This window comes from Carcharhinus amblyrhynchos, chromosome 18, assembly GCF_965287045.1.
Source record: "Carcharhinus amblyrhynchos chromosome 18, sCarAmb.v2.hapA, whole genome shotgun sequence".
Lineage (NCBI taxonomy): Eukaryota > Metazoa > Chordata > Chondrichthyes > Carcharhiniformes > Carcharhinidae > Carcharhinus > Carcharhinus amblyrhynchos.
Genome location: NC_137341.1, coordinates 18,869,549 through 18,895,674, shown reverse-complemented (window position 1 = coordinate 18,895,674; position 26,126 = coordinate 18,869,549). Strand labels below are relative to the sequence as shown.

The following is a 26,126-nucleotide window of genomic DNA, read 5'->3' as shown; positions in this document are numbered from 1 at the left end:
AATAGCAACAAACTCTATTTGACCTAAGTGCATTTTTGTCAAGTGGTTCCAAGTTATCCAGTTCGGTGACTTAAAGCAGGTCGTCAACATGATTATCAGTGAAATGTCACAGCCTGACACTTTGGAGTGGAACTGAAAGGTACAGAGAGAGAGAAAGAAAGCCAGCGCCAGAGAAGAGATAAAGAGGAAGAGGGAGAGAGACAGAAAACAAGGGAAAGCGAGTAGAGTAATTAAAAGAATAAGAAAAAGGGAGGAAGAGTGAGAATTATCAAAGTGGCAATGGCTTACCGGTATTATTGTTAGATTATTAATCCAGAAACTCAGCTAACGTTCTGGGGACGGGGGTTCAAATCCTGCCATGGCAGTTGATGGAATTTGAATTCAATAAAAATATCTGGAATTAAGAGTCTATTGATGACCATGAAACCATCATCAATTATTGGAAAAACCCACTAATTAGTTCACTAATGTCCTTTAGGGGAGGAAATCTGCCGTCCTTACTCGATCTGGCCTGCATGTGACTCCAGAGCCAGAGCAATGTGGTTGACTCTCAGCTGCTCGCCAAGGGCAACTAGGGGTGGGCAATAAATGCTGGTCTGCCAGCGATACCCATGTCCCACAAATGAATTAAAAATTTAAGTAGAGACAGTGAGAAAGAGAAACTAAGAGGTGAGAAAGACTGAGTGAGGAAGTGAGTCAGAAAAAAAGATTAAATGAGAAAGACAAAGAAAATGATGGGCGAGTGAGAAAGGGAGTGTGAGAAAGAAAGAGTGAGAAATATCTATCTAATAGAAAGTTCATGTTAGACACAGGATGACACCATTATGATCATCCATTTACCTCTACCAGAAGCTGGTGCCAGGCTTCCTCCATCAGTTAGATGGCATATTTATTTCACATGCACTGAATCACTATGCGGCTGAGTCACTACACAAGGAACAAAACAGGGCAGCTGATGAGGCATTTCATGACTTGGGTTTGAGGTACTTGAACTACGCAAGTTCATTCTTTCAAGATAGGCTGCTAATGTACTGTGGGGCCTTGTAGAAGTTTCAGAGAATTCCTGCCTATACTTTGCAGAATGTCTGCTTGAAAGCTGAAGCTTTCTGAATCAAGCTGCTGTGCTCAGGTACTATACTGGCAGCACAGGAATGGCATAATATACCTAACAACAATTTTCAGCAGGTGTCTGTAGCTAGAGACGTACGTAACAGCAATTATAAAAACAGAAAAGGGAATATCTTTGCCTGAATAACAATTAATTGAATAACAATTAATTGCCCAAGGAATTAAAAACATAGTATCTACTAAAACTTGTTTTAATTGTCAATCTTTCATCCTGATGGATGGATTTCTTCTATTACAGACATATTGGTTTAATGGTCAGTTGTCATTCTTACCAGGGCACTCAACTTAACAGCTCCACAACCTCAGTGTCAACAAGGAAGAAATGAAGGGTATGTGAATTCGTATTTTAGTAAAAATGCTTTTCCATTTTAATACAATATAGTTCAAGATTTATGGGGTTACAGTCCAATGAATCGCTGCCACAAAATAATTGCGAATCAAGTTTGAGCTTGCGAGTCAGTCTGGTCAAACACCAGTTATCTTAAGTGAATTCAACCCTTCAAACATTTTTGGCTGACTAGAGTTAAGAAAGTAAATTTGCACTCTGGATAAATTCCCTGTGGCAATACTGTCCCTTTTCATAGTTCCATGCCATGATCAATCTGATAGAAGGGCACTTGCAACTTGAGTTTTGGTTGATTAAAAAATATCTGAATTGGATAAATATTTTTGTCAGTGAATATACAATATGTACTACACAATTCAAAGAAGTCACTTCCTCCTGTTGATGGAGCAGCTTATTCTGAACCACTCCATTTTGGTACCATCTTTTACTGTCCAGGCTCATCTGCATTGCAACGGAAGCCACCCGTCTGTGGCGCTACCTAGCTCTAATGCCACCTGGTGGTCATTCCTGTCGGGTAGGTACTTGTGAAAGAGGGTGAACACCTTAACTGAGTCCTGCTTTTTTGTCCATTTTACCCTTGGATGCAAGAGGCTGCCTGATAGGAACTAATATCCAGCTTGCAGAGATTGAAGGATGTTGGACCCAGCCACATAAGTAAATAGCAAGATTTTGCAAGGAGTTGTGGAGAAGGGCCTCACATGGGCCTCATTAGTGAACAGACAGTTCATAGATCAACTATTTCTGTCTCTCTTTCCTCCCGCCTCACCCCCAAGTGAGCCTAATTTTACCCTCAACTGATGCCCTCACACTTACGCTTTTCAGATTCACCTTCCAGCAAAATTAAGAAGGTTCTTTCCCCCATTCGTTCTCCCATTTGTGCTGAAGCTAAATGTGGCAATTTAAGCTCTGCCTTTGCTGAGATCAGCTACTCAAGAGATTGTTGAATCATATGGTTTCCTGGTTTATATGACTTCATTCCACATATGGCTTACCGACCGAGCCATCAGGAGCGCAGCATCAGCTTTGAGGATCAATAATCACTTGCATTACAATCTAGATGATGCTACAGAAATGACTCTCACACAATCAGGAGCATAAAGGAAACATAACTGAGTTCTCAGTGAAACTGGTTATATTTTTATTTTGTGGAATCCCAATCCCAAACTTTAAAATAAACGAAGCAAAAAAATTAAAAGAAAAATTTGGACTTACCGTTTGAATTTCGTTGTCCAATTGAAGATCACACTTTTAAAATGGCTTGTCATCAGAATGAAAATGGCTGTAAATCTCCAAAATGCACCAAAAACTTAATGAAATGGCTGTTGTATCACTCAAAATGGCTGCCGCATCACTCAAAATGGCTGCCTGCCCTGTCTACACAAATCAAAATGTGAAAGTAAGATCCAATGCACCGGCCACTTATCACTTCATCTCCGGACTGTACTGTGCTGCAACTTCCATTGATGCAGCCTTTGATTTTGGACTCGGCTGTCAATTAGCCTGTCATGTGCCAACAAAGATTGTAGTTCTAAATTTAGGTCAAGAGTGAGCCAATAAAACACAGGCCAATCTCATCGATCTGATTTCTAAATGCAATAATGCTTAACAAAAGATTTGAATGCAGGGATCATTCATCATGAGGGCTAGGGTTGCCAACCCTCTAGTATTGTCTTGGAGTTTCCAGGAACTGCAGATTAATCTCCAGAACTTTGTCACCAGTAAACCCAGGAGAACAATCATGGGAACATTACTTTTTTTTCATTTTCTTTGAAAGTTTTTGTTTATTAATTATACAAATGCTGGAGAAAGCATTGCTGGTGAAAAAGGCTGTTTCATTAAAGGTCCAAGGACCATCCAATTGGATAAAGAATTTGTTTTCAGATTGGTGTTGATAAATAGGATGGATGCTGTAACAGGCACGCAGGGGGCTGGGAGGTGGGGAGCAGGAGGTCATGTGATGAAATTTCCTGGAATATATCCAACCAGAGTTGGCATCCCTAATGATTGAGAGTGAGGGTGTAGTGGTGATGCATTTGCTATCAGTTTAGTCACTGAAAATATTTATACTAGCCAGAAAATCAATAGCACCTTCTTGCCACAGAATCGATAAATAAGTGGATTTTCCATGCCATCATCTCCCTTATGCATTACTGCAGTGATTAAACAGTGCAACAGTGGCAATTCTGCAGTGAAGGAAAGATTACAAGGTAAGATTGAAAGCTTCCTGGGGTTAGTGTTGCCACATGTTTTTGGACAGGACTGCTTTGAGTATTGTATCTAGATGTACTTAAGATGAAAACCAAGCACTAAAAGGTTTGATTTTCGTTTTCGTAAAGTACCCCACTTATTTTCCTATTTCCTTCAGTGATGCCTTAGGAAGGTGATGTTCTCATCTCATGAGGGGGTCAAGGAAGAATTTTACAGATAATTTTACCTTTTTGATTTTCAGTTTTAGTCTGGATTTTTTTCCTCTCTCAAAAGATTATGTGACTTGGGTGGGACAGTGAGAGGTGGGAAATCTTGCTCTGGGGCACCATATGCATGGGATAGTTTTGATTGATCAATTGGTCTTTTCCTGCTCCTCAATTTTTTTCTGTTTCTAGCGATGCATTGGCTCTTGATGAATATGCAACATCAGTAAAATTTTACAACTCAAAGGGTAATCATTGAGATCTTTTGGGCTCAGCTAACACTTTATGTGGGGATGTTTTAATCCTCAGTGAATAGTTTGAAGCAGGAACACTTGCAAACAAAACATAAATATAAATTGAAATAAGTTAAATGACAAAGATCCCACTTTCTGCTGTTCTGCTAAAGGTTTCCAATCCCAGCATTTTGAAACTGGAACCAGAGGACCTTTTGCTAGAAAGTTGGAGCTAGTTTTCAATCCATCCCCTTGACCAGGGAAATAACCTAATAGGGAGGAAGAGGTATATTATGAGAAGAAATTACTAAATCATTCCTCCCAAAATAAAGATTAGATTTTGCTGAAATATTCCTTCTGCTTGAACCATGAACAGTTAGATTTAAATCGTTGAGCATGGGAAGCCTCTCTTTATTTACCAAGGCATTGCAAAGACCATAACTAGTCCTCACTCACAGGAGAGGACTCATGACGTGAAATGGGAAATTAGCTTATAAATAGTATATTTTACATTCAGTACACATTGAGTGTTTAAACTGGCATCAGTGCACAGAATCAAGCCCGCAGACAATTAGAATAAGTCGGGAAGTCTTGACCATAATAGTGTGTCATATTTTGTTTTTGTGCAGTCCTCAAAGAACTACGTTGTGCCTAAGATTTTTTCATAAAATTAACACCAAGAGCCCTGAAGCCCCAATGTTACTTTGCAGTTGATAACTAACATGAAGCTTTTTCAAATACATATACCACCAGAGATGAGGATTCTGAACATTCCACAACCATGAAACGAATGGCTCACTGGATAATGGCTCTTTCTCTCCCTAAATCTATTGGGAATTGGAACAGGTAATGGACTGTCTCATTGGGTTCTAGAAGTGACTCTGCAATCCCCTTCTCCCAAAGGAAGGCTGCACTTGAAGCCAATATGGATCAGAGATTGGCAACATTTTAATCTGCATGCAGTTCCTTTTTTTTAAATTCATACGTGGGACATGGGCGTCGCTGGCGGGCTTGCATTTATTGCCATCCCTAGTTGCCCTTGGAGGGCAATTGAGAGTCAACCATACTGCTGTGGATCTGCAGTCACATGCAGGCCAAACCAGGTAAGGATGGCAGATTTCCTTCCCTGAAGGACATTAGCAAACCAGATGGATTTTTCCAACAATTGACAATGGTTTCATGGTCATCAGTAGATTATTAATTCCAGATTTTTTTTATTGAATTAAAATTCCACCAACTGTTGCGGTGAGATTCGAACCCGAGAACAACTTGTGGGAATACTGGATTAGCAAATCACTCCTTTTACCTGGCATTCCAAAGCTTGAAGCTCTCTTTCCTTCTCAAATCTCAACACTTCTTTTATACTCCCATCAAGTGTCTTCAATGTCTGTTTAAATTACTTCCTGCCCCTCTGCTTTTCATCTCTTTGCCATACTATTCTAATATTTTTAACTCCAAACCCCTCAATTTTATCTTTCTAGACATTTTCTTTCAATTATTTTATTTTCTTCATTTTCTATGTCATACTTATCTGTTGTCTGAAAATATTTAACTTTGACTTAAACTTCACTTTGGAACTATGTTGCATGTCATTTTTCCACACTGTAGAGCAACCCATTGAAGATGTAGAACTGGTCAATATTGGCCATTGCTCATCCTGCTTATAATTAGCTGCCATTCACACAAAAACACTTGCTTGTAGATAGTATGCAATTGTCTACAAACTAAACTTTAGCCTTAATTGTGCCACCATGCATCCTCAGGATGTGCAACTTTTGACTTGCTGTAAACCTATTCATTTACAGTTAAAATTGGGCCCAAGGTCGATGTTAAAGGAAGTGGTTTCTGTGGATAGACAGCACAAGGGAGAAAGAACCAGGGAAAGTCTTTCAATATCAGTTCTTCAAGGCTTTTCATTACTTTCAAATACCTGCACACCTGCCACAAGAGATTAAAGCTGCTTCAGACGGATATTTAGAAAATAATTAATAAACCCATCATAACTGGTGCTGTGGGGACAATTAATTTGTTTGTTCCAAATGGGTGTTAATTAGATTAACATGCGCCCCATTGAATAAGAGAGACTGAACTCTGCTCTTTATCAGCAGAAACCAGTACACTCAGCATCTTCTCACAAAACCCAGAGGACACTCAGTCAGCAGTAAATCTCTGGCACAAACATACATCTGAACTCTATTCAGATCAAGTTTATTTTTAATCAACACATGTTTAAGGTGTGAATAACTTGACAATTAACTTGTAACAACCCTCAGAATACACAGGCAAATGAGTAGCTCAGGTCTTTGTTATCTACCTTCTCTCCTTTTTACTTTCTCCTCAAGATCTTTTTACCTTGCCAATATATCAGTCATGTGAAGACTGTTAAATTAGTGAGGTTAAGATTGGAGTCAAGCAGGAATGTGCCATTGACTCCACCATTTTCTCCAACTTCACTGCCACCATCCTTCACCTTGTCAAGAACAAGCTTCCGAGTAGAGTGGACATCATTTACAAGATGGATGGAAAACACTGACATTGACATTATTCACGGAATTTTAGTATGCAGGTGACATCGCCATCTCCAGTCTCTCAGAAGGGAATTTCAAAGCTATGCTTAACACACCTTCGTAAAAGCATACTGAAGAATTGACTTCAGTCTCAACTTCAAGAAGACTCAAGTCCTGTCTCAACCTGCCCTAAGGCAAGATCCCAGCTTACACTCCATCAAGACCAATGGTGAAATTCTCCAAATCGTAGAACATTTCCCCTACCTGGGGAGCCATGTCTCATCAAAGGCTGACCTCGATGCAAAAATCCAACATTGTATCCAATTGCAAGCACCGCCTTCCGATAGCTAAGGACAAGAATCTCTGATGACTGTGACATTCGTGCTGACACCAAGATCCTTGTGTATTAGGGCAGTCATCCTCCCAACTCTTTAATACGGCTCAGAAATTGGACTACATACAAACACTACCTCAAGGACCTGGAAAGGTAACATCAATGCTGTCTGAGACGATTCTCTGCATCAGCTGGCAGGACAAGTGTACTAACAACGTCCTTGAAGGAGCCAAGAACATCAGTATTTAGGCCGTCATCATCCAAAACCAATTCTGCTGGGCTGGCCATGTGCTTACAATGTCACAGTACCAAATGCCAAAGCAAATCTTCTTTGCTCAGCTCAAGGAAGGCTCCCAAACAAGAGCAGGACAAAGGAAACATTTCAAAGACACCCTGAAGGCTTACTTCAAGAAATGCAACATAGCAAGGAAACCCTTGCTCAGAAGACACCGACTTGGAGGAATCTCCTGATTGAAGGGACACAACTCTTCAAGGACACCCAACGGTAAAAGATGCTGAGAAAGTAATACCAGTGATCCTGAATCGAAGGACTGATCCCATCTCCCAGAAATGCTGCCGAGCGTATGGCTGGAGATGCCGCTTTAGAGTTGGGCTCATCACCCACACAATGACCCACAGAACGCATGACAATCATACTCATTAGCGAGTGATCACCAAAGAAGATAGTGACATCCTTTGGTTTATATTTTTGTGCCTCCAGTATTCTCCCATCTTCTACATAAAATATGGTGCGTGCTAAGTTACAGTACCTCTGGTATTCTGGCCATTTATGTGTGAGCCCAGAAACAAAAGTTGGTAGGCTATTCAACATAGGGATGTCACAAAGTCTAATTCTATCCTTGTGAAATGCCCAGACATTTGCACTTTCCAGGAAGGGGGCCAACAGATAGTGATCGGTAATGGAATCCTTACTTGTTGTTCACCTTCTGTTTCCTTAGTCCAACATTGTTTAAGCAAACTATGGAAGGCATACAGTTACTCAAGTGAAGAACTCACAATTCAGTGATGGCCAGGCATGAATATGGAATCTTTCTTGTCGCTTTGATTCAATTTTAAAACTGGTAGCAAGGTTACCAAATTGTGCTACTTCTAATGAATACAACTAGGGTGGCTTGAGTCAGTGTCTAATGTAAGTGGACAAAGAGAATGCAGATATAGTCAGAACAGGCATGATGATGGCAAAAGTGCTGGAATGTTCATTATTATTTATGGAAGTAACAGAATAGTGAACTAAGTCCCGAGAAGTAACAGGAGTCTGTCGATATCTTTCCCCCAAAACCACTTAATGTCACATTCAGGGTTGTCAACGTAAGTTACTGGATTTCAAACTAATTCAATGTTTGTGAAATACGGTAGCTGAAAGATTTGATAAGGTGCTATATAAATGCAAATATGTCTTTAAATATGTTAATTCTTCAAGCAGCCTTGAGATTAGTGTGACTGCTTTGAATTGTCATGACATATTTCATTTATATTGAACATTACAGGTTTGGTGTAAATTCCCTCTTAAAAAGCACCTCACTTAATATCAGACAATTCTATTTTCACATTTTTTATGTTTTGAAATGCCTGGGGAGGACTTCTGGCATACACAGGAAAGGATGAAGGATGCAAAAGGTTGGAGGGAAGATTAAGTAAATCAAGAAGTCATGGTTAGGGTGGGCTATATAAGTTTCCAATACTGTGGAAAGAGAAGGCTGAGGAGGGGGAGAGATTCCAAATTTTGGATGACCATGGAAAGAATGAGTTGGAGATGGTGCATTGACACTCTGGTCTTGATTTTTGTAGAGTTTTGGAGATTCTACGTTTTATCCAAAATTACACGAAGACCCCGGATCTGGAATTCCCCCTTCCATTTCTCATAGATTCTGGGGGTGATTCTCCCCCCAAAGCAAACAAAATGTCAATGGGTGGGAAAATGGGAGTTTTCACAGAGTTCCTAACGCGATTCACTCTGGTAAGGGAGTGCTCAGGGCCCAATCTCACCTGAGAGACTGGAATCAGTATGCTGAGCAGGCCACTGTGCATGACAATCTGTCAGTGGGGAGATTGACACATGCACACTGCCCCCTACCCCTAACCCTCCCCCTCCACCCCAATCGCTGGCCTCCTGATTGCCTCCCAGGATCTCCCTCCTGATAGCCAGCTTTCCAACCCCCAAATCATCAGCCTCCCCGATGCACACCACCCCCCGCCCCAACTTGGGCCAGCTCCAATCCAAACCACCCTGCCCCCATTTGTAGGGACCAGCTTTAATTCCCACTGGTGGGAACCTCCCCCAGTGGGCTGGGAGATATAAGCAAGCCCAGAGAACATCATCCCAGTCTCGCTAATGATATAGAAATATCAATTTCCATATTGTAATTAGCCTCCTACTGATTGCTGGTGTGAGTCTGATTCCAGTCATGAATCAAGGTGCAGAACCCCTGCTGATATCTCCTGGCCTGCTTTGCCACTCAAACAGTATCGTCCCCTCTATTTTTGCTGCTGGGTAACAAGGGTACGTGGAGGAAACCTAAACTATGCGGGTCTAGATGAACTCAATGCTGAGTTCAAACATGATGTCAAGATGCCAGTGTTGGACTGGGATAAGCACAGTAATAAGTTTCACAACACCAGGTTAAAGTCCAACAGGTTTATTTGGTAGCACAAGCTTTCAGAGTCTCGTTCCTTCTTCAGGTGAGTGAGGAGTTGTGTTCACAAACAGAGCATAGAAAGATACCAACTCAATTTACAAGATAATGGTTGGGATGCGAGTCTTTACAAGAAATCTTAAAGGTGCAGACAACGTGAGTGGAGAGAGGGCCAAGTACTGTTTAAAGAGGTGCGTGTGGTCTCCAGCCAGGACAGTTAATGAGATTTTGCAAGACCAGGCAAGTCGTAGGGATTACGGATAGTGTGACATGAACCCAAGATCCTGGTTGAGGTCCTTGTGTGCGGAACTTGGCTATCAGTTTCTGCTCAGTGATTCTGTGTTGTCGTGTGTTGTGAAGGCCGCCTTGGAGAAGGCTTACCTGAAGATCAGGAACTGAATTGCCATGACTGCTGAAGTGTTCCCCAACTGGAAGAGAACACTCCTGCTTGGTGACTATCGAGTGAGTTCATTCATCTGTTGTCGATGTGTCTGCATGCTCTCCCCAATGTATCATGCCTTGGGACTCCAATCATTATCTTGTAAATTGAGTTTGTGTCTGTATATGCCCTGTTTGTGAACACAACTCCTTACTCACCTGAAGAAGGAATGAAAATCCGAAAGCTTCTGCTTCCAAATAAATCTGTTGGAACTTAATCTGGTGTTGTGAGAATTCAAACATACCATATTTTCAGGGCCTTATCCTGCAATGTGACTGACAATTTGTTTTAGAGTAAACGTAAATGCTTACAAAAGTCAGCAAAAGTACTCAGAACTGTCAAGCTGTCAGGTTCTTTTCAATCCTTTGCCTTTTAATTTTAAAAAAAGCCTATCTGCATCTCTAAATTACAAAAATCAATGCTTGTAGTTTAAATTGCTGTTTGCTGAAATAATATGAAGGATTATCATTATAGTATTACTGCTTGGCTGTTTTAGTAACCTGTCATGATCACAGTGGGGTTGTGGGGGGGACTGGCAGCTCAAGGATATTATTCAGAGATTAGCTGTTTTTGATGTGGGGTTACATGTACAAATGTTTGTTTTATAAGGGATTAAGTATTTGATGGAATTTATACGTATTAAGTGGGCTTTTATCAGTGAGAATGTATTTTATGTAGTGAAGTCTATAACAGATACTTAAACTTTATTTTACTTAATCTTAGTATTGTTCCTGAGGTCTGTTCATGGTGGATACTGGTTGAGTTGGCATGGAGTACAGGTAAATGAGGGAAAACTTGGTTTCACTGATGCACCATCTCTTTACACTCTTCAAATGCTAGAGTCAGGAGGTTGCGTGCTTAGCAATGACAGCTAGTGTGCGGATATTGGCGAGGTGTGGACTCCCAGAGCAAAAAAGGAAGTGGGTTCAGTCATGTGCAAGGAAGCAAACAAGGGGAGAGGCCAAATGCGGGCATTGTTAGTGAAATAAAAAATGTTTATGTATTTAAAAATGTATTTGAATAGGCTGCTGGCTGGCAACCCATTTCTGGCTCAGCCATTTCCACACACTCCCAATCTCCACCAGCTACATTCCTCACCAACGATGGATGGCTTCTGTGTAACCTTGTGACTAGAATAATATAGGACTCTTTCTTTTATTCAGGAAATTCCTTAGCAGAGGCCATGGTGCCTTTCTTCCCTCTCTAGATGACTATTGGGCTGGTAATATAGCTAGGCTCAGTGGGACACCTCTGGGGTAGACAGGAGCTCTGCTATGCCTTAATTGGACAGAAAGTGAAAAAAAAAGGATATCATTATCAGCATAGCGTTCCAGATTTTCTTTGCCTTAACTGAAATGTTAAAACAGCCAGAAATACTCAGAATTCGGCTGTCAATCTCATTCCATCAAAGTCTTTCTTATTTTGTCATATTTTATTGATATTCTACTGTCAGTGCTCCTTTGAATTTTCTTTTCCTATTCTTCTTAAGCTCCAAGACTGACATCCTGTAAGCTTCCTCCCTCTCTGCCTTAACCATGCTGACAGTATGACCTGTTTGGCTATTCATTTTAAGAATTTCAATTTCATTTTAAGAATTGGTAAGGAGTCAAATTACCAAATTTAAGCTTCCTCCCTCCTATCTTCCTCTAGTGATTTGTCATTCTGTACTTGATCTTACTTCCCACTGCTTACTTATTACCCTATACTGACTCTATCTCCCATTGGTCAGATGTCCCTCAAGACCATCTTCGAAGTCTTTACATACGTTGTCATCTCCCAAATCCCTCTTTTCCCAGAAGTGCATGTTCGAATCTCTCCAATCAGGTTTCCAGCCAGCTGAAGTTTGGGAAGGTACTGAATCTACTGACCACATTGACTTTTAAAACCAAGCTACCAATGTGCAGTAATCCACCTAGTGCAGACACAAGCCGCAGATACAAATTGCTGACATGAATTGCACAGAGCGATTGGCCAATCAGGAGGTTGTAATTCAGCTTTGCTGAGCCAATGGGGGACAAAAAAGGGGTGTTACCAATAAGTATATGTATATGAGGCTTGACTTTTTAGAGCTCTCTCTCACCCTTTGGAAGGTAGCCATCTTGTGTGAAGCAATAAACTCGATCCGAACTTACTACCGGACTTCGACTCTTGGAAATATGAGACTCAACATAAAGTAAGAAACAGCTATAACGAAAGCAACAAATGACATTCTATTGACTCTGACAAAGGCAAACTCCTTTTTCATCTTTCTCAGTCTGCTTGTTGGCTTTGATACAGTTAGTCATTGTATCCTCCTCCAACCACTCTCCTAGCTATCTGATCATAGCCAGATTACTACCTGAAATGGTTTTGCATCCTGTTCCTACACCATTACCTCTAGTCAGCTGAACAACAGGGAGCCCACATTGTTAGATGGCCACCAGAGCTTCTTTCCAGGAGATGGTCTCCGAATCAACTGATTCAGCATGCTATTGTGAATGCTGTAGGTCCAATCAAAAGCCCGCAATGGTGTCAAACTGGCAACCTCACTTGGAGAGACAGGCAGCTGAGTGCGATGGTGCCTGAACATGGAGATGCCATTGACTGCTTGAATAAATGTTGTAAATCAGAGAAGTCCAAAACCAGTATGGGCGTCAGATTGGAGGGGAAACCCTCCTACAGGACTATTAACAGACAGGGCTCCAGTCTTTCATCCCTGCTGTCCCACCACTGGGCGTGGAACCTCTGGCCTTCGGTCAGTAGGTCATCTTAAATGAATTGCAATGTTGGTAAAATATTTCCCAGTCCAACCCTGGGGAAGATCTACCCTCCCCAAATATGGGACAGTGTCAAGTAGCCATCCTGATATGGCTCCGTTATGTCAATTTCAAAGGGTTGGGAAAATCCAGGCCACAGCGTCTGTTTCCACATGTACACCGATGACACCCAGCTCTACCATACTGTCACTTCTTTTGACTTCTCCACTTTCTTTACGCTGTTTGTCCAATGTCCAATCTTGGATGAGCAAATAATTCCTCCATTTAGATATTGGAAAACCAAAGGTCAGGTAGGATATTCCCAATCACATGGCGAATTTGAGGCAAGGGGTTGGGGGCTGTGGAAAAAGGGGGAGCCGCATTGTTACTCAAAAGTAGTTCCTCAGAGGCATATTGAGAACTGAGTTGGTTGTCTTCTTCACAGTTGGGCAGTCCATTAATCCAATTAATGCTCCATTTAGGGGCCATTTTGCATCAATGCCGTATTTTACTGAGTGAATTTCTCACTGGATGCTGAGGCTGTAGTTCAAATGAGGTGGCCCCTGGAAGAAAACCATCAGAGTCAAAGGTTCCTTGCCCAAATGACAGGACTGAGGATATGAAAGGCCACAGCCTTGTCCCTGAATACTGAATAATCTCGTGCTGAGGATTCCCTTCTAAATCCAAGGATCCATCAGCTTCAAACCCTTTTAGTTTATGATCTATGCAGACAGTCAAGTATGATGAGGCACCCTTGCACTTCCCTGCCTGCATTCACAGTGTCTACCTTTCCTGGTGAGGCTCCTAGCCCGACATCACTGTGGATCCCCTGACTGGTTGTGTAATATCCAAAGTCTCCCCACTGTCCTTATGAGCAAGGAAACAACGAATTTGCTTCCCTAAAATTGGTAATGGTGGGTATACTGAAGATCTGGGTGGGCATGACACTCTTATACAGGTCTGATATTGGGATTCTAGTAATATACTAACTATGTCATTGGTTGTGAGTTTTATAAAAAAAAAGAGGTGGTTTGCATATATAGATTCAAAGTAACAACAACAAGGTTTATCTTAAGAGCTATTGCCTGTACAGAGTAAAAATTAAAACTAAGTAGGAGCTTGTGAAACACCCCAATTGCATCATCATCCAATCATTTGACCAGCTCTTAAAGCAATCATGCAACCACTGAAATATATAACAATTTCCAAAGGTAAATCACTTCCTTGGCTTCAATCCCCACCACAAACTGTGCTCTCTAGCAGCAGACTCCATCCCTCTGCTTGGCAATTGCCTAAGGCTGAACCAGGCTGTTAGCAAATGTGGTATAATATTTGACTATGAAAATGAGCTTCCAACCACATATCTGCACCGTCACTAAAACCACTTATTTCCACCTGCATAACATTGCCCAACTCTGCCCCTACTCTGGAGCATGTGCTGTTGAAACACTCATCAATGCTTCTGTTACCTCTAGACCTGGCTATTCTAATCTATGCTAGGCCTCTATAAACTTGATGTCATTTAAACTGCTATCTGTGCTCTAATTCACACCATGTGCGTGTCCTCTCTAAACTACACTGGTTCTTGGTTAAGCAATGCCTTGATTTCAAAAGTTTCATCCTTAAATCCCCCAAAGCCTCATTCCTTCCTACCTCTGTAATCTGCACCCCTCTGATATTTTGAACCACACAAATTTTAGTTGCTCCACCATTGGTGGCTATACTTTCTGCTGCCAGGGCCCTATTCTCCCCCTTAATTCTCCCTATGTCTTCCTCACTTTCTTTTTTACGACACTCCTTAAAATTTATATCTATGTGATCAAGTTTTTAGTCATCTGATCGATGCTGTGATTCTCCCTAATTGTTACTGAGTGCACAAGTCTCTAGGAAAACAAGAGAGTTCCCTGCTGGTGCTGGCAGAGTCTGTTGGGTGGGATTCACCCACCTGAAAGATGCTAATAAGATCATTTTAACCCACTGGTTAGCCCTGCTATTCTAAAATTGGCCTGCATTTTTTAAAAGGTGTTCCAATCAGCACTCAGAAAGAGGCCCTCCTCCCCTGAAACAATGAAACTAACCAGGTGAACGCCACCAACCCCTTTCCAAAAGAAAGGCATCCTCCTCCCTCTCCACACCACACAGACCTGACCCAATTCAAGTCCCCCCTCAGACCTCCTTTTCCCCCTCAGATCCCCACTCAGACCACCTTCCCCTTCAGAGCTTCAGTCAACCCCCTTACCACCTCAGACCCCCACTCAGCCCTCACCCCTCTGATCCCCCACTTAGTCGTTTTCCTCCCACCTCAGATTCTGAAGTGGGCGGGTCACTTTAGTCTCCACGCCCCCAGTCTCCTGGCAGGCTTTAAATTACTGCAGCACTCCATTCTAAGAATGGAGAATTCACCCTGTCAGAATCTACAACTGTGAGAAAACCCCTCTGAAGTCCTCTGACAGACAGGAAATGTCAATCTTATCTGGGGTTGGGATTGGAGGGGGGTCCATTCTCCACAGATGTGTACTCAGCCCTAATGTATTCACACAGCTTTGACTGTGAGGTTTCCTAGCAAGCTGAAACCTTTAAAACCCTCTCCATTAAACTGGAAGCCTTTGCTCTCTATCAATTTCGACATACCGTGCTTTGAAAAAGACATCCATTGACAGTTCAAAGGATTTCTACTTAGTCTCCAGTTAGCTGTGTTGATTTGTATTTCCATTCATGCTTGAATGTATCTCAAGTATCTTCATTGATCCTCACCACAATGTTGACATTCACTCTAAGCCTGATTGACAGGCTGTGATTTCTTCAAAAGGAGTAAGTGGTTGAAGAACTGTGGGTGTACCTATACTCCAGGGAATGCAGTGGTTTGAGAGGGCAGCTCACCCACCAACTCCTGAAGGGCAACTAGGGATGGGCAATAAATGCTGGTCTAGACAGCAATGCCCATATCCTATAAATTAACTTTTTAAAATGTAAATAGACAAGGTGCAATGGTTCTAAGGAATATACTGAAGACATATTTGGCTGGTAGCAGAATATTAGACTAAAACATGGGCACATGAATAATAAATCACAAATGAAGACTTACACTAATATGAACAACTGCAAGACATTTGGTTGCATAACTTAAAAGCCTGAAGGAGGGATATGATTTGCTGAAATGTGATAAGGTAGAAAACAGCATGGGAACTAGAGGTTGGAAATAGGACTGAAAGAAGAAAACAATGCAATCAAGAAGCAAAGGACTGAAGGAAAGTAGAGAAAACAAACTCAATAACAGTATAGCATTTGGGAAGAGGAGTTCTGAGTGGGCAAAGAGAACAAAGACCCTTAGGGATATTGACCAGAGGTTAGCAATAAATACTTGCGAAATCAGATCAATGCACAGTTATCAAAAGCTAAACAAGGAAAAGGGCATTTAATGCAAGGCAAAATTTCTCATTTGTTTCAGTCAGGGAAGACAGCAAAGGAAAAAGTGAATGCGTGGATCAGGACTCACACTTTGATGATGCCTCCCACTTTGTACAGTGTGATCAATTAGCCTAAAAATTTGCAGGGCAATGGGAAACGAGCAGGGTAGGTAATAAGACTGATTGGATAGCTTGTTCAAAGAGTCAGCATAGGTGCAATAGGTCGAATTGCCTCCTTCTGTATGTATGATTTTATGATTCTAAGACATTAGGATAGAAATGTTTGAATAGATGTATCAGATGACTGTTGATTACCAGCTTGGCTGAGAATGATACCCACCACACTCCTATATGTCCTTTAGATTCCTATCTTCTGCTCCATAAAGCTGCCAGTTCATGTTGGAGTACGAGGGATGCCTTTATGAATGGTAAGCTGCAGGTGTGAAGTTTAATTCACTGGGAATGTAATTTGAAAAGTACACAGCTCTGTGGTTCTACAGGGAATGAACACCTCTCAGGTCTAAAATGAGTCTTTTTCAATGGCCAACCTGAACAGTGAATATCAGCATTCTATTTCATCACAGTATAGGATATCCCTCCTGAACCAAACTCTGAATTTTCTCATGGACTATGCACATACTTTCCAGCAAGGGTCAAGTGACCGCAATCAGGAAAAAGAACCCTGACATAATTCTGTTCTCTCCGTGCTGAGGGCCTGAAGTCAAATACAGTGGGGGAAATTTTACATCAAATGACATCGAATATAGAACAGAGATTTCCCCCTCACCCCACCCGCCAAGGGTCCATCTAGTTGGTGCCAGTGATTATGCTCCATATGAGTCTCCTCGCACCTCACTTCATCTTGCATTATCAGCGTAACTTTCTAATATTTTCTCCTTCACGTGCTTATGTGGTTTAGTTGCACCTAATTGCAACAAATGCTCCTTCGGATAATACATTCCACATGTTAATCACTCTCTATTTAAAGAAGCTCCCCCTGAATTGTCTATTGGATTTATTCATGACTATCTTATATTTAAGCTCTCCAGTTTTGGTTTTCCTCTGTAAGTGGAAGCAGCTTGTCTACATTTACAAAATCAATACATTTTGTAATCTTAAAACTCTGTATTAGATCACTCCTCAGCCTTCTCTTTTCTAAAGAAAAAAGAACGTTCAATTTATTTTGGTTTTGGTTAACAGTGTAAAGTAGGCAATATTGAACAAGTCACCCACAATATATCTCTCCTGATTTTCATGCCTGTTAACCTCTGTTCAGTCAAAATTATTCTCCTTCCTGCTCTGTTTCCACCATCACTGGGGACATAGGGGGAGTTTCATTGCCTCGAAGTGGACCTGGATTTGCACAAACTGAATTTGTAATTTTAATTTAGATTTTTGCATGTGTGCTGTCCTTGTTGTTATGATTAACTAGTCATCTTTTGCCTGAGTTAGCTTTTTTTTACAGTAGCCTTAATATGGTTACTTAAAACAGACAAGAGAGCACAATGATTAATGTCCTGATCTAATATTAATAATTAACTCTGAGGTGGTGTGCTTTGGTTCTTGTGTGTGTTTCTTTTAAAAATGTCATTGCATTATGACTAATCATTTGAAGTGTGGGTAAAAACTGAGTTTTTTCCCCAAGGGTCCTATTCCTCAATTTACATGTAGAAACCACATAAGGTTCAAAGTTCAGGCTGAATAGTATGCCAAAGGAGAGGGCCTTTGAGTTTAGTCTTTGTAAACAGTAAGGTCTAGAAATTGGTCAGCACCCAACTTTGGACTTGGGGGGGGTCATGATATGATGTCTGACCATACCTTTTGCAACGGAGGCAAGCAGCACACAAACTTTGTGTTGCCTCCTCATTGGATTGATTTCTGTATGCAGCCCAGTGTGACTTGTGCTGTTGGCTGGCTGCATGCTCAACAGACGGTCTAAGAGTATACGAGGTTGAGAAAGGTGTTTAAAATTAGGAAGGGAAAACTCTGCAAGAGACAGCACCCATTCTTAGTCAGAAAATGGAAACTGTGCATGGAATTCCAGGATGTTAAGTGGTACAAGTGAAGACATGTGTAGGGAAGAAAGCAAAAGAGAGGTAAACACTTAGGGCCAGGTCTACCTCAGAACAGTTCTCACTTTGCCCTGAAAACATAAATTAGGACCAAGCAATCTCCTTGACCCGTTTTAATCCCCAGTAGTTTAGGGAGGCGTTTTCCAGTTTTTTTTGCTCCATAATTGGCCTGGGTTTTGCTTTCTTTTGGCCAGGAATTTTGCATGTTCGGTGGCAAAGTCTGCAACCTGATGAACAAGGCATCATAAATGCATGGGGCTACAGGGATCTACAGGTCTTTTCTTGTTTGCCAGTTTGATATATTGTTTCTGTCATAGCCTTTCAGATAATGTTGCAGAAACGCCAGTAAAATGAATAACTTCGTAATCCTCCAACTCTTCTCTCTCATCCATCTTTGCCCCAACATTGGTGGCTGTGCCTTTAGCTGTCTGAACCCAAAACTTCGAAACTCCTCCACTAAAGTTCTGTCTCTCTACCTCTCTCTCCTTCTGTTATGACACTCCTTAAAACTTATTTCTTTGCCCTAATACTTCCTTATGTGCATCAGAATATGTTGGTTGATAATCACTCTCGTGAGGCACTTGGGATGTTTTAACAGCATTGTATAAGTTCAAGTTGTGGTGACTTTAAGATACATATCTGGTGTGCTTCAGGTGAAGTTATGGAGGGGGCAATGGGTGTAGCTTTGAGGAAATCCCCGGATGAAGTTTGCATTTCCTCTTAGGCAGATTAGCACGATCCTGCCTGGACTCTGGTAAGAGTTCAAATAGCTGGTAAATGAGTTGAAAGATAAGGATTTAGGAGTATGAAGTGAGGTAATTGTTTTATTAAAAATTTGGGACCGAAATGGGGTTGGATCGGGATGGGGTAGGGAATGTATGGCAAATTGTGAAGGACGATGGGGAAATATAAATTTCAGAATAGGTGGCTAAATGGCATATGTGAACTCAATTATTGCTTCTGTATCTGTAACCCAAAGGGTAACCCCCCAGGAATGCCTGGTTTCCATGAATTAATGATTAATCTCCAGGATACTGTGGTGAACAATATCTTGGGAGAAAAATCATCAGGCGTGAAAAAGTAACTGTTCATTTTCTTTGCTATGATTTTTTATGATTTTATAAATCATAAAAAAGGCCATTTGATAGATGGTCAAGAATTCTCCAGTTGGATATGAAAAATTTGGCTGGGATTCTCCCAAAAAAATTCGAGGTGCCCAACTTAGAAAATGGGAGTAATTCTCACTTTTTTTTAAAGGGTACTTGCCAGAGTGAATCTCCGACACTCTGGGCACTACCCAGTGCCCCCTGGACAGTGCCTGGGTGCCAGGCTAGCACTGCCCAAGGGGCAACTCCCCTTACACCCGACCTCCCATGGGGGGGCCTCTATGGCCTCTATTCCCTCCAGCAGGGTTGCACACCTGTTCCCTGTTCAAGGGGAGTAATCATAAACGCTACAGGAGGGAACCACTCCCGTGGTTCGGGAGGTGGGTGATGCTAGCAAGTGTCCCGGGCCCGCTAATCATACAGAAATTCAATGTTCCTTAAGATAATCAGCTCTGCGCCAATTTAACCTGGAAGACACACAGAGACCATGGCGCCCAGGGTGAATCCCGTGAAGTGGCCATCGCTGATGTCTCCCAGCATTTGCACTACTCAAGCAGCACAGCAGGCTGGGAGAATTGCCCATTTTGTCTGCTTTTCAATTGGCCTCGCAAGGAAGAATCCCATCAGGATTGACATGTTCAATGATCAATGGCTGTAGTTTGTGGTGGAGCAGTTTGAAGCAAGAGATCATGTGATGAAACCTCCAGGAATGCGTGCAATCAGAGTCCACTCTTCTTACTCCAGGTTTCTTGGGGGTAATTCTCCCAGCTCGCGGCACTGCTCTAGCAAGGCCATGATACACAAATGGAACATTTAATTGGCTTCCCACTGGACACCAGGACCTCCGGGCCCCGGATTTCCAGCGCTGTCAGCTTCGTGCTGGAAATCGGTAGTGCTGCTTTAAATGTTTAAATCAGTATTTAAATATGATGAATGGGCTTGGGACTGAGGTCTCCAGGCCTGCTAGCGTGTCCCCCCCATCCCCCTCACACACCATCCTCCCACTGTCCCCTCCCCGTCAGGAGTGGTTCACTCCAGCAGGGTTTATAATAGCTCCCCACTAATGGGGAGCTGGTGGCCCGATCCTGCGGGTTGGGGGTGAGGGTGGATGCCCTCTGGGCATTGCCAGCCTGACTCCCTGGCACTGCTCAGGGGGCACCTTGGCATTGCCCACTAGTCATCAGGCTGTGTCAAGGGGTGGGGGCAGAGGATGGGGCCCGTAGAGGGTGGGACCTCTGGGGAAGGGGGCAAGGTTCCTGCTGCCACCCTGCTTAGGGATCAGTGGCAGAGGGAGGGAGGCCAGGAATTGGGGCTGGCCATCGAGGTCAGGGGGAGGGGTCTGTAGCCTGCCAGGGGTGAGGTCAGGTCTGCAGTGGGGGGGCAATCAGGGCTGCTGGTGGAAGGGGTGGGGGGAAGGACAGACATATGGGATGGCCCAGGGATGTCTGGGAGGCCAGCGATTGTGGGGTGGGGAGGGGGAGTGGGGCGATCAGAGGGGCAGCGATGTGGGGTCATGGGGCTGGCTAGCGTTCAGGAGGCTAGCAGTGCGGGGCTACCACACACTCATTAATCTTGGTGCTGACAGATTGGCACATACGCAGTGACCCAGTCAGCGTTATGCTGCTGGCCTCTCCAGTGCCACTACATCTTTCTTCAAATACGGGGATCAAAACTGTGCACAATATCCCAAGTGTAGCTTCACCAACACCTTGTATAGTTGCAACAATACTGCCTTACCTTTATATTCTATTCCTTTAGCTATAAATGCCAACATTCCATCGCTTTTTTTATTATTTGCTGTACCTGCATGCTCATTTTCTGTGACTCATGAACGAGGATACCCAGATCCCTCTGCACTGGAGCACACCGAATTTTCTCCCCATTTAGACAATAAGTCGCCTTCCCATTTTTGCAACCAAAACGCATGACCTCACACTTATCAACATTAAACTCCATCTGCCATATTTTGGTCTAATCTCCTAACCTATCTATACCTATTTGTAAGGTTCTTATTTCCTCATTGCAACTTACTGTTCCGCTTATTTTTGTGTCATCTGAAAGTATGTCTATAGAGCCTTCTATCCCTGTATCCAAGTCATTAATATAGATTGTAAGTAGCTGGGACCCAAGGACCAAACTCTGTGGCACCCCACTACTACTTCTTGCCATCCAGAAAAAAAAAATTTATCCCGACTCTCTGTCTTCTGTCCATCAGCCAGTCATCTATCCAAACTAATAAATTACCCCTAATCCCATGTAGTCCCATAGGAAGTCATTGGACATTCCAAAAGTATTTCATTGTCCTAAAGAATATATCTGGATGTCATTCAAAAGGAGAGAGAGAGGAAACAGGCTGTGGTCAGTAATACAGCACAGGAATTGGGAGGGAATTGGTAGGGCATGTACAGCACAAGTAATGGGAGAAAATTAGCTGGGTCCTGTGGTACAGCACAGGGAGTAGAAGAAAACTGGTGGGAATCTGTGAAGGAACTCAGAGTGGAAAATAAGTGTCTTAAAATCGGAAGACTTAGGGCAGATATTTCTAGTCCCTCCACTGACGGGTGAAACTAGAACTTGGGGGCAGAGCCTCAAAATAATGTGGAACAGATTTAGGACTGAGTTGATGAGGAACTTTTTCACCTAAAAGGTTGTGAATCTGTGGAATACCCTGCCCAATGAAGCAGTTGAGACTATCTCGTTGAATGGTTTTAAGGCAAAGATAGATAGATTTTTGAACAGTAAAAGGATTAAGGATTAGCGTAAGTGGGCGAATAAGTGGAACTGAGTCCATGAAAAAAATCAGCCATGATCTTATTGAGTGGCGGAGCAGGCTCGAAGGGCCAGACGGCTTACTCCTGCTCCTAGTTCTATGTTCTGTCAGCAGGATCTTCCAGTTCCACCAAAGTCAATGTACTTTTGAATGTCTCGCTGCATTTTACAGCCTCACGATTGGAGGCCTGATAAAGGATGAATGAATGAATCCATCAAAGACTTGGATCTTTAAGCAGTTTGATACCACCAGCTTTGTGCAGAAACTCAAGTTTGATCAGGATCAAAGACTCATCATATGACAGCAACAGCCACAAAATCCAATTGAATCCTACACAAGTTTGACTGCTTTAAAATAGATTCTTTGAGCGATCAATCTCCACATGACACAGAGAAGCATCAGTTAGATACTGTCAGCAGGACAGTATGAAACTAATGGTAGGAAATAATCCATGTGCAGAATCATGTAGGCTTGAGGCCCAATTGGAATAGAGCTTCAGGTCTCATTTAAATTAGACCAGTTTGCTGCAACCACCTGCCCTGCACATTTTCAGAATGGGTCCTTTACATAGGTTTTTTGCCTCTAATATAATACTGGAGGAGCGTAATACCTGCATGGTGGCACAGTGGTTAGCACTGCTGCCTCACACTGCCAGGGACCCAGGTTCAATTCCCAGCTTGGGTCACTGTCTGCTGGGAGTCTGCACATTTTCCCCGTGTCTGTATGGATATCCTCCAGGTGCTCCAGTTTCCTCCCACAGTCTGAAAGAAGTGCAGGTTAGGTGCATTGGCCACGCTAAATTCTCTAACAAGCACCGCAGTTTGGTGATTAGGGGATTTTCACAGTAACGTCATTGCAGTGTTAATGTTAGCCTACTTGTGACACTAATAAATAAACTTAAAAACTTATAAAATGTTTGGTTACCTATAAAACATGCCCCTGAATTTATGAGTGGGTCCAACGCCTGTACAAACTAAGTTCAGGCTATCCCATCACTAAATTGTATGTTTTATGCCTGAAACAGGAGCATTGCATACAAATTACTTCCCCAAACCTCTTAATGCTGATGAATATTGTTCCAGATGTATTCTCATCAATGTTCAAGGGACAAGACACATTGTGACAAGAGCAATTCCCTTCTCAAAGGCAATTAAGGATGAGCAACAATTATCGGCCTGTCCAGTGTTGAAGAACAAAAGATAATGACCCTTTGTGCAAAAACCATTTTAAATAATGGCAATTTTTTTAACACATGTAATAGGAAGATACTTAAAGAGACGCATGGACTGCTGTTAACTCCTATCAAACCTAATTGACATATCAATCTTGTAGCTGGAAAGTGCTATGCTTTACAGTAAAAATCATTCTGGCTTCTTGAGGATTGACAAATTGAGGCAGAGTGTTTTGATAAATTGAGAAGGCAAAGGGCACAGTAAGAGTGTGTTTGACCCAATAGAAATTCACAGTTTCTGAAGGGTTTGGAACTACATGTCATTTGTTACCCTATATAGAATATCTAATACGGAACAAAATAATCATATTCTATAAAGAATTTAAACTCATTGATCCCTCTCAGGCACTTGCATTTTACATGGGCTGTCTTTTAACTTCTTGTGCATCTTCCAATAGCTTTGCATCACCATTGGTGGCTGTACCTTCAGCTACCATGGCCATAAACTTAGAATTAGCTTTCTAAATCTCTCTGCCTCTCTCAATCTTTAGCTTGCTTCTTAAAACCTATGACGGGAGGTTGATGGTAGTGGAGGTTGTGCAAGAGGTTACTGTCCCTGGCCCAGTAATCTTCAGCTGCTTCATAATTTACCCTCCCGCTAAGAGAAAGATAGAAGTGGGGATAATTGCGCAGTGTTCAATATCATTCACAATTCTGCTGATACTGAAGCAATCTGTGTTTGCAGGCAGCATATCTGAGACAACTTTTAGACTTGGACTGATAAGCAGCAAGTAATATTTGTGCCACAAAATGCTAGGCAATGATCATATCCAACAAGAGAGAATCTAACCATCACCCTTTGACGTTCAACAGCATTATTATCACTGAATCCTCCGCTATCGAACTCATGGGGGTCACTATTGATCTGAAACTTAGGTGGACTGGTGATATAAATACTGGAGTTCCAAGTGTGGGTCTGAGGCCGGTAAGCCTGCAGCTAGTAACTCAACTGTTGACTCCCAAAATCTGTCGACCTGAAAGACCCCCCTCCCAAAATCTGTCCACCATCTACAAAGCAAAAGACAGGACTGTGATGGAATATTCTCCACTCGCCTGGATGAGTACAGCTCCAGGAACCATCAGGAAGCTCAACACTGTCCGAGACAAAGCAGCCCGCTTGACTGGCTCTCACCACCATGACCTTAAATATTCATTCCCTCCACCACTGATGTACAGACGAAGCAATGTCTCATCTCCACAGGATGCATTGCAACATAGAATCATACAACCCTACAGTGCAGAAAGAGGCCCTTCGGCCCATTGAGTCTGCACTGACCGCAATCCCACCCAGGCCCTATCCCCATATCCCTACACATCTTACCCGTTAATCCCTCTAACCTAAGCATCCTAGGGCACTAAGGGGCAATTTTAGCAGGGCTAATCAACCTAACCCGCACATCTTTGGGCTGTGGGAGGAAACTGGAGCACCCGGAGGAAACCCACGCAGACACGAGGAGAACATGCAAACTTCACACAGACAGTAACCCGAGCCAGGAACAACTCACCAAAGATTTACCAACCAGCAACTTGGAAAAAAGCAGGTGCATGGGAACACCACCACCTGCAAGATCCCTTCCAAGTCATATACCATCTCGACTTGGGACCATATTGCCGTTCCTTCATTGTCGGTGGGTCAAAATCCTGGAACTCTGTCTTTAACAGCATTGTGACTGTGACTGCACCACACAAATTGCAAGAAGGCAATTCATCAACACGCTCTTGGGATGCTCATATTATATGTACAGAAATATACAAACAAGTGCTCAGAGTTGGACAACTGCAAAGATTTTGGAGAGTTTTGGGCAGGAGGATATTTTACCAAAATAGAAGGTGGGATTTTGCGTCCCTTCCTGCTGGCAGGATCTTCCAATCTTGCTGATATCATTTCCCCTTGGCAGGTTCCCTTGCGGCAAGGCCGACAAGTCATACAAATTGCCATTGACTTTGACAGGACCAGAAGATCCTGCTGGCAGCCAATAGCTCACTGCCTCTGCCACAGTGGGTGCCAGAATTTCTGGCCAGAGAAGGATTTGAACATCAGGATAAGCATTTTAAAATAGGGAGAAAGGCAGGAAGTAAAACTGAGTCATTTGCAGGGCGAGGCCTGTCAATTCAGGACAGGGTAAGCGGCCAGAGCATGACAAGGGGCTTCGGGTAAGGCATGCATTCTGGGGAAGTGGGAGAGTAGAGCTGTCTATGGTGCTGCAGGGAGACCATCTTACGTGCTGGAATGGAGAGACGGTTTCTGACAGAATTACATCTGCAACTTGGGGTCTGAATGTGAGGCTGACAAAGTGAGGCTGCATTTCACTTAAAATTGCTTAACCAGCTGAGACTCCTTTTGTCCCAGTCCAGGAAGGGGGAATGTATGGCAGGTCAAAATCAATTGTGCCCAGGACGCTGTCCGCAAAACATGGACATAACTTCATGTGCCATGGTCCAGAGGGTCTCAGACATGCTCATCAGCCACAGAAGATACACTCAAGCCGGGGAGGCACCTTCAGGCTTCTATAAGTGGAGAAAAGGTAGTGCGGAGGCCTTCATAGGTCTCATGTTGGGAGAAGGTGGTATCAGGATTTATAAACCACACTGTGCCAGAGCCTTAAGGTGGGGAGGAGAAAGGATTATAAGCACATCCACAATAACAATGAGATCAAAGATTAGGGTGGTAGGATTGAGAGGTAATGGAATGAGGGAAACATTCCAACAGAACAGTGGGAAGTATTTTCACACTGACACTGGGACCTTATCAC

General features: G+C 42.7%; 2 protein-coding genes across 5 annotated transcripts in view; both read right to left on the bottom strand.

Moving 5' to 3' along the window:
• The window catches only part of LOC145354885 (protein ELFN1-like), a 196,353-nt gene that overhangs the window by 129,088 nt on the left and 41,139 nt on the right, over positions 1 to 26,126 (bottom strand). The window contains exon 1 of one of the 3 annotated variants that reach the window (XM_080206470.1): positions 2,687 to 2,762. The exons of the other annotated variants lie outside the window; for them this stretch is intronic. The gene's annotated coding sequence lies outside the window, so the exon portion shown is untranslated. Of the gene's footprint in view, positions 1 to 2,686; positions 2,763 to 26,126 lie in introns of those variants that run through there. 3 annotated transcript variants of the gene reach the window in all.
• Positions 1 to 26,126, bottom strand: part of elfn1a (extracellular leucine-rich repeat and fibronectin type III domain containing 1a) — a 139,817-nt gene that overhangs the window by 72,552 nt on the left and 41,139 nt on the right. Inside the window, exon 1 of one of the 2 annotated variants that reach the window (XM_080206474.1) lies at positions 2,687 to 2,734. The exons of the other annotated variant lie outside the window; for it this stretch is intronic. The gene's annotated coding sequence lies outside the window, so the exon portion shown is untranslated. Of the gene's footprint in view, positions 1 to 2,686; positions 2,735 to 26,126 lie in introns of those variants that run through there. 2 annotated transcript variants of the gene reach the window in all.